Below are 7,224 nucleotides of genomic sequence, written 5' to 3' on the forward strand. Positions count from 1 at the left end.
AGACATGATTTTGGTATCAAAGCATTTGCATCATGGAAATGTGAAGACGGGAACCGAGATCTATTAGCCACAGGTCGGATGACCATGTGAAAATAACTGTGAAGGAGGGGCCAAAATTAACTCACCAGTGTTTATTAGAGTTTCTCTGGCAACGTTGGACGAGGAGACAAGAGGGAGTAAAGGCAGAAACCAGAAAAATATTCAGTCACAGCAAGACACAGATTTGAACATAGGATATACATTGTAAACTCCTGCCGCCGACATTATGGTGCAAAAAGACAATTTCTTTGTAAATCATTCTTCTCCGATTAGTAGTTAATAGTCCTGGAGTATTTAACTACCCCAGGGTTTTCTCCACTTATAATCCTGTGCTTAATTATAGACTGGATTTGTTTATTTTGCTGTTACGTTTTTACTGTTCATGCATGGGTTTTGTTACTGTTTTAGAAGAGTTTTTGGCTCAGATATTGCTGGATGCAGTGGCTTGTAATGGCACAGCCACAGATAAATGTCACAGTATTTCCCCAAGAGAGCACACCGTTTTGCCCACAATTATTCTATTATAAATGGAAATACCATTCAGATTGGGGCACTGTCTTCATTTTTAAAATATATTTAAACCATTTTGAGACAATTTTCTTCACCTTGGTTAAAACAGATAATTTTGGCATCGAAGCATTTATACCTTTGAAGTGCAAAGCTCGGATCAGAGATCCATAACCCACATGTCAGAGAGCCATGTGAAAATAACTGGAAAGAACTTAGAAGTAAGAAACCTTAACTCTGCCGTATTAATCAGAGTTTCTCAGATGACAATGGGTGCAGAGAGGAGGAAACCGCGACAAGGAGATAGAGAAAAGGCGGAAGCCAGAAAGATGCAGCACTGAACAGAGGACGTACATTGTATACCCTTGCCACATAGAGAAAATGCAGAAGCCAGAAGGATGCTTCAGTCACAACAAGATGCGGCACTAAACAGAGGATGTACATTGTATACCCTTGCCACATAGAGAAAAGGTAGGAGCTAGAAGGATGCTTCAGTCACAGCAAGATACAGCACTGAACAGAGGATGTACATTGTAAACCCTTGCCACCAAAATTAAGTTGCAAGAAGATTGTCTATTTCTCTGGAACTAAACTCTGAAATCATTCTTCTCTCCATTATTATTGTCCCAGAGTTTGTAATCATGTAAGGATTTTCTCCACTTATAATCTTATACTTATTTTATACTGTGGTTGATTTGCTTTCCTATTACGTTATCACTGTTCATGGAGAGTTTCTGTTATTTTTTTAACAAAGTTTTTCGCTCAGATAATGTTGGTTGTAACAGCTTTAATGGTACATCACAACATTCCTTTTAAGAAAATACACCGTTTGCCTACAGTGATTCTATAATACATATGGAAATAGCATTCAGTTTGGGCAATGTCCTGATTTCTAAAATCTGTTAAAACCATTAGATATTTGTTACCCTTACTAACTAAAAATTGTTATTACTGTACAGGGAGAAAAAATTGAAGCCCTTGCCAGTATGGTTAAGAATCAAGGTCTCATTTACACTGGCAGAAGTAAAGGCGTCGAAGCGTTGGTGACCTGAAAAATAGAAATTTCCAAAGCTGTGGGACTGATGTTATGGAACTTGTCAACCACATTTATAAGAACAAGTTCAATTGAAAGATCAACTGAAACATATGTAATGAATTGCAGCAGATACTGGAACTATTGTTGTATCATCATAGCATTAGTAACTTTGGTGTATTTTCAAAATCTAATATGAAAATAAATCATGTTTCTTGAGTAAGAATGTTTTCCAGAACTTTAGTAGATGATAACGCTATTCTTGGGGGATTTTAGACCTTGAAATGATGATGAATCCGAGGATGTTGTGGTGTGTCAAACGATGTGGGATTCCGAACTAGAGTAAGAAGCTTGTCTGTATATACATCAATTTCTAATTTAATTTATCATTAAAAGAAATAAAACATGTAAACCGAAATCCTTTAGCAATTGAAATAAAACAGTAACCATTGATTACATATACGGAATTTTGGAATACCCAAGGTAACCCTTTTTCCCCTTTTTTGTTCTTTTTCTTTTATACATAAATCAAGCATGATGGTCCCATAGCAAAAAATTCATGGTATCCTTTTCTACCTCCGACGCATTCTTGGAGGGGAAATATCATCTTTATACAGTAATCTACATCAAAATGTATAAAGATACAACCAAACGCTGTACAATTAACTGGCGAGTCCTGGCCACAGAGTAGACTAATGAACTCTAATGGCATTAACTTACAGCTACCATTCAGGTCCATGCTGGATCTGTGAGTGCCTTGCACCCCCTCTTAGAGCAGAAGCTCTATACAAAAGAAAATAAAAAATTGATAGTATAATTCAAGAAAAAAACGCTGATCTCTGTACAGATATAACCCTGCCCCAGAAAAGCTGGTCCCTGTACATTTACAACAACCTCCCAAAATAGCAGACCTCTTATTACAAAACCTTTGAAATGTTGGCTGCAATTCAGAGGCTCACCTTTCCACTATTTAGTTCAGCCCAGATATAGTGCGATACATTTTTTCAGGGCAACAGATATTGCAGGAAGAATGAATGATTTTGGCCAACATTTGCCCCCTCCTTTTAAGGACCTTGGGTGATGCCAGAACTGATGCCGCTACAGTAGCAAATATCAATCCTTTTATGGCCCCCCATTTTGGCAGAAGCCTCACCATTTTTTCTTGGGGTCTGCTAATGCCGCTGACAGGCCCTGCCTTGAGCACACAAAAATATCCAACTTGCTTATACTCCATTACCCCGATTCGTAGTCTTCAACAAAATTCTAATGAAGCACCAAAAGAGAAGTAGTTCATGATACAAATGAGTGTGGAAGCCTTCTTATAAGCTGCAATTTTTTCTTTTCTTTTTGGTGGGATTTTTGAAGAAACTAAAATTGGAAAGGGAGTACCCAAAGCAATTTGCTACATTTTCGACTATCTGTAAAGGGGTCGAGAGCATGTCAAATATCTGAAAGGCCATTCAAACATTTGAAAGGACACCTTGCAAGAGCTTGAATTAACCGCTAAATTGTTCTACCGTGATCAATTCAGAGCCTGAAATACAGAAATTTAAAAAGGCTTTTGTAGATCCAAAAAATGTGGGTAAAGGGTTAGTTAATGCCAACCTGGCGGATAACAGACAGGTCGAATTCCACCCTGAGAACTTGAAATGTTTGCGCTGGCATACAAACCAAGCAGGACTGGATGCGTAAACTGGTAATTACTCCACTGGACTCTGCTTGCAAAGGCGACCTCTCAGATCTGGCAGCTTGTCAGGCATGCAAGGATAGCGGAGACCTTGTTGAGAGAGAGCTGGTAAAAATGTACACAAACTTGACAAACGTGGTAACCTCTAAGATATGCTACTATTTCACTTGTCTGCATGCCGCTGGAGTGGCTAATGAATTCGGCCCCAAAACCCAAAGCACTGCTCAGTGTGTCCTCAGGCTGCCTTTCGTCCAGACCACGTCGCGTGGCCGAGTTATGGCCTACTGTGTCATGGGTGCTGCTGCAGCCCTCCTGATCTGCGCTCTCGGGCTTCTGTATTGTTTGTGGGCGAGGAAGAGGAGTCGTAAGGTTGAGCCTAGGGGATTTGCGAGGCGGAATGAGGAACATCTGAAATCATCCACCAGAGCTTGAGTCCAGGCAGATCCCTTGTTGGCAGTGCGAGCCAAGCACTAGCACGCTGGTCCGTCCCGCTTCCTCATTAACTGTTCAGTTTCCAAAACTGTTCAGTATTGGATCAGCGTTGGATCAATGATCACACTTCATTCAATCGTCTAACACCACAAATCCACGGTCAACAATAGGACACGGCGACAGCGAGGGCAATTCATTTCAAAGGAAACGCCTTACGGCGTAATTACGAAAAAGTGAACACCGTTCCAAATTCTTAGTGGGGCGTAAAAAGAGAAGTGGGTTTTTTATTAAGAATACGACGGAGAAATCACAAGTGGGGCAAACAAGTCTAATGGGTCTAGAACCATCCGTGGAAACCCCTAGAACGATCCCGTCTGTTCCACTCTCATGGATTAAGAAACGTTTTTATTCTTGAACACTCTACCCATTTCCTGTTACTGCCATAAATACTCCACTGTCGCTGCGCATATCTCGGCAAGAAGAATTTTCGAATTTCTCGAAGATATCGCGTCCACATTTCCCATGAGAATCAATTATTCATTGCAAGGATGTCGCTCGTTCCTCGCTTCTTTGGCAGACGATCCTTTTGGATCTGTGAATTCGGGCGGCAAGGAATGACGGTAGTCATATCTTTGAAATTTTTTTGTCCAGATTTCAGCCACTTTTGGTTGTCCAGGCAATTCTTCTGTCTCAATAGACAACCCCATTAACTAACCGGAGGAATTGCCCAGAAAGTTATGGAAATTCCGGTCATATTTAGAGAAAATCCGGCAAGGATTTTTGTAAATCCAAGTTATAGTTGTTAAACTTCAAAATTTAGGTGTCCTAAACGTTTTTGATGGCGCTGAATCCATTCCCACCATCAAAAAAACGATTCAAACACGGCCTCCACAAGATTTTTTGAAATTTTTTTGCCCGGATTCCGGCCACTTTGGCCGTCCGGGCAATTCCTCCGCCTCAATAGACAACTCCTTTATCATGGAGGAGCTTTTTATTAGAATTGGAATATTTTTAAATCTCTAGAACTTACTAGATGCACTTCATGATCTTTTTATCCCTAGAGCATTGTTTGAGATGGCATTGTGTTGTTTTTAGTGGGCAGCGTGTCAGTGTTCACCATGTATGTGCTAGAATTATATCATGGATCAATCATATGGAACCAAAAAGCACTTGAATTGGAGTGCTCGATGCGGCACAAACACTAGGGTGGAAATGATAGCACTATGGGGGGCGGTGTGGTTTGGTAGGAGAATTGGCATTCAAAACATACACATATTTAGAGACTCACATATCATCATTGATGGTTTTAAGGGAGCTTCAGGGTTTGACCCATCGGATCTTAGGGGATGGAGAGATCGGATCTATGCTTTACTTGGTCTTTTTGGGAGCTAGAAGTTGACATATATTTTCAGGGAGGTTAATTTGGTTGCCGACGGTCTATCGATGCTGTATCCAATTAGTTTTTTTTCTTTTGAAAAAAAACTACACATTATAGCTTTGGTTAAGCATTAAGACTAGCCATATGTTAAGCATATTCCCTCTAGAATCAATTTAAACATTGAATTAAAAATAATTTTTTTACATATCCTCATTATCTTTAAATTAAAATAAATCCACAAAAATATTATATTAAAAATGGATTGTTTTCACCCATATTAAGTTGTTTGAAGTTTGGATGGCTTTTATTTTAAGAAACATTTTCAAAAGTTGCTAGAAGTTTGGATGATTTGACTTGCATCCAATGACTTTTATCTTAAAAACCATTTTCAAAAGTTTTTAGAAGTTTGGATGATATTTTGACTTTTAAAATTTTAGACTAGAGATTTTATTGTTATTATTATTATTATTTATTTGAATTAATATTTGGTTGAGATTTCTTTTTTGGGTTTAATTGTGTTTCATTGGTTAAGGTTTTTTAAAGCTTCATTGTGTTTTATTTCAAAGTTTTGATTTTGATTTGAATTAATTTGGAAAGATTTTTGGGTTTGATTGTGGTTTATTGTAGCATAGTTGGATTGATTTTGATTTCAATCAATCTCCAGCAGAAAGTTTTCTTGGCTTGATTGTGGTTTATTGTAATATAGTTCATGGTTTCAAATTCAAATCAAGTATGACACCATTGATTTTTTTAGAATTTTTTTTTAATATTTTTACTATACAGTTTGAGTAGGCTTAATGGTTAAGAGCATGTGTTTCCTCCTAAAAAGTCATATCTTAACAACAAGAAAAGATAGAGTGTGTATAATAATAATAATAATTAATAAAAAAATTGAAAATTAGTAAACAAATTACAAAATATTATTAATTAATGTTTTATAAAGTAGCTTGAACCAAAACCAACTAAAACCAAAAAGTGATAGACATTTTATTTTTTTAATAAAAGAAGTTGAGAAATACATAACAAATTAGCTATGTCAGATCAAAGCGAACTAAAAGTGAAAAGTGATCTAAAACTAAAAAGTGATGAAAAGATCCTAGAACCACAATAGTTAACATCATAGTTTAAAAAACCGGTCTTGCTAACCGGTTACCGGTCTAACCGGCCGATTAGCAAGCTCACCGGTCAAAACCGGCCAAAAAAACCCGGTTCAATCGCCCATTTCACCAAATTTTGCCCTAAACTGGTGCTAACCGGCCAGTTTAGGACGGAACCGGTCGGTTTTGTATCAAACCGACCAGTTCGTTCCTAAACCCGCTGATTAGAGGCACACCCACCGTATTGTCCAAAAAGTGTAATGCGGACTGTGTTTTAGGGGTTTTGGGGGGAAACTAAGGGTGTTTTCCCTACAATAACACCCTCTCCAAGCCTTTAAGAGGCCTCTCTCACTCTCATTTGTCTCACACAACTGATTTGGAGTGTTTGTGAGTGTTTGTGAGTTTGTTTGTGAGCTTGGAGAGTGTTGAGTTTTTGTTGAAGTAGTCATCTTGGAGTTGGAGTTGGAGCTATTTTGGAGATAGTGTGTAGCCGTCAGTGGAGTTGCCATCTTCAAGAGGAGGCTAAGGAAGCTAGTTTTCATTTCCAGGTAAGGATTTGCACTTGAAAATTCCTCATTTGACTATTGTCCATGAATTAATTTTTTTTATGTGTTATAAACTTCTCACTTCTATGATCTATCATCTATGCTATGAACTCTCTAGCTCTATGCTATCAAATTTTGTAGCTTGCATGTGCATTTGTTTTCCTACATTTATCTTTGGTTTTCCATGTTGCTTAGCTGCAATTTTTTTTTTTAAATGGTAGATTTCTTTGCAAATTTTTATTATTTCAAGCAAACATGGCTCCAAAAGGAAAGGACAATGCATGGGCTCATTGTGATGTAATTGATGGAAAAATGATATGCCAATTATGCCATAAATATATTGGAGGTGGGGGTATTCTTAGGTTGAAACAACACTTGGCTGGGATAAGAGGCCAAGTAAAGCCATGTGATGCACCAAATGCACTGTTAGGTCCTATTAGGGCAGAATACATTTCCAAGCTTGAAACTTTTTATGAGGATAAGGCTAGGGAGAAGGCCATCCAAGA

This window comes from Pinus tabuliformis, chromosome 8, assembly GCF_031772625.1.
Source record: "Pinus tabuliformis cultivar Carrire ecotype Pingquan chromosome 8, CPIR1, whole genome shotgun sequence".
In the NCBI taxonomy this organism is placed as follows: domain Eukaryota; kingdom Viridiplantae; phylum Streptophyta; class Pinopsida; order Pinales; family Pinaceae; genus Pinus; species Pinus tabuliformis.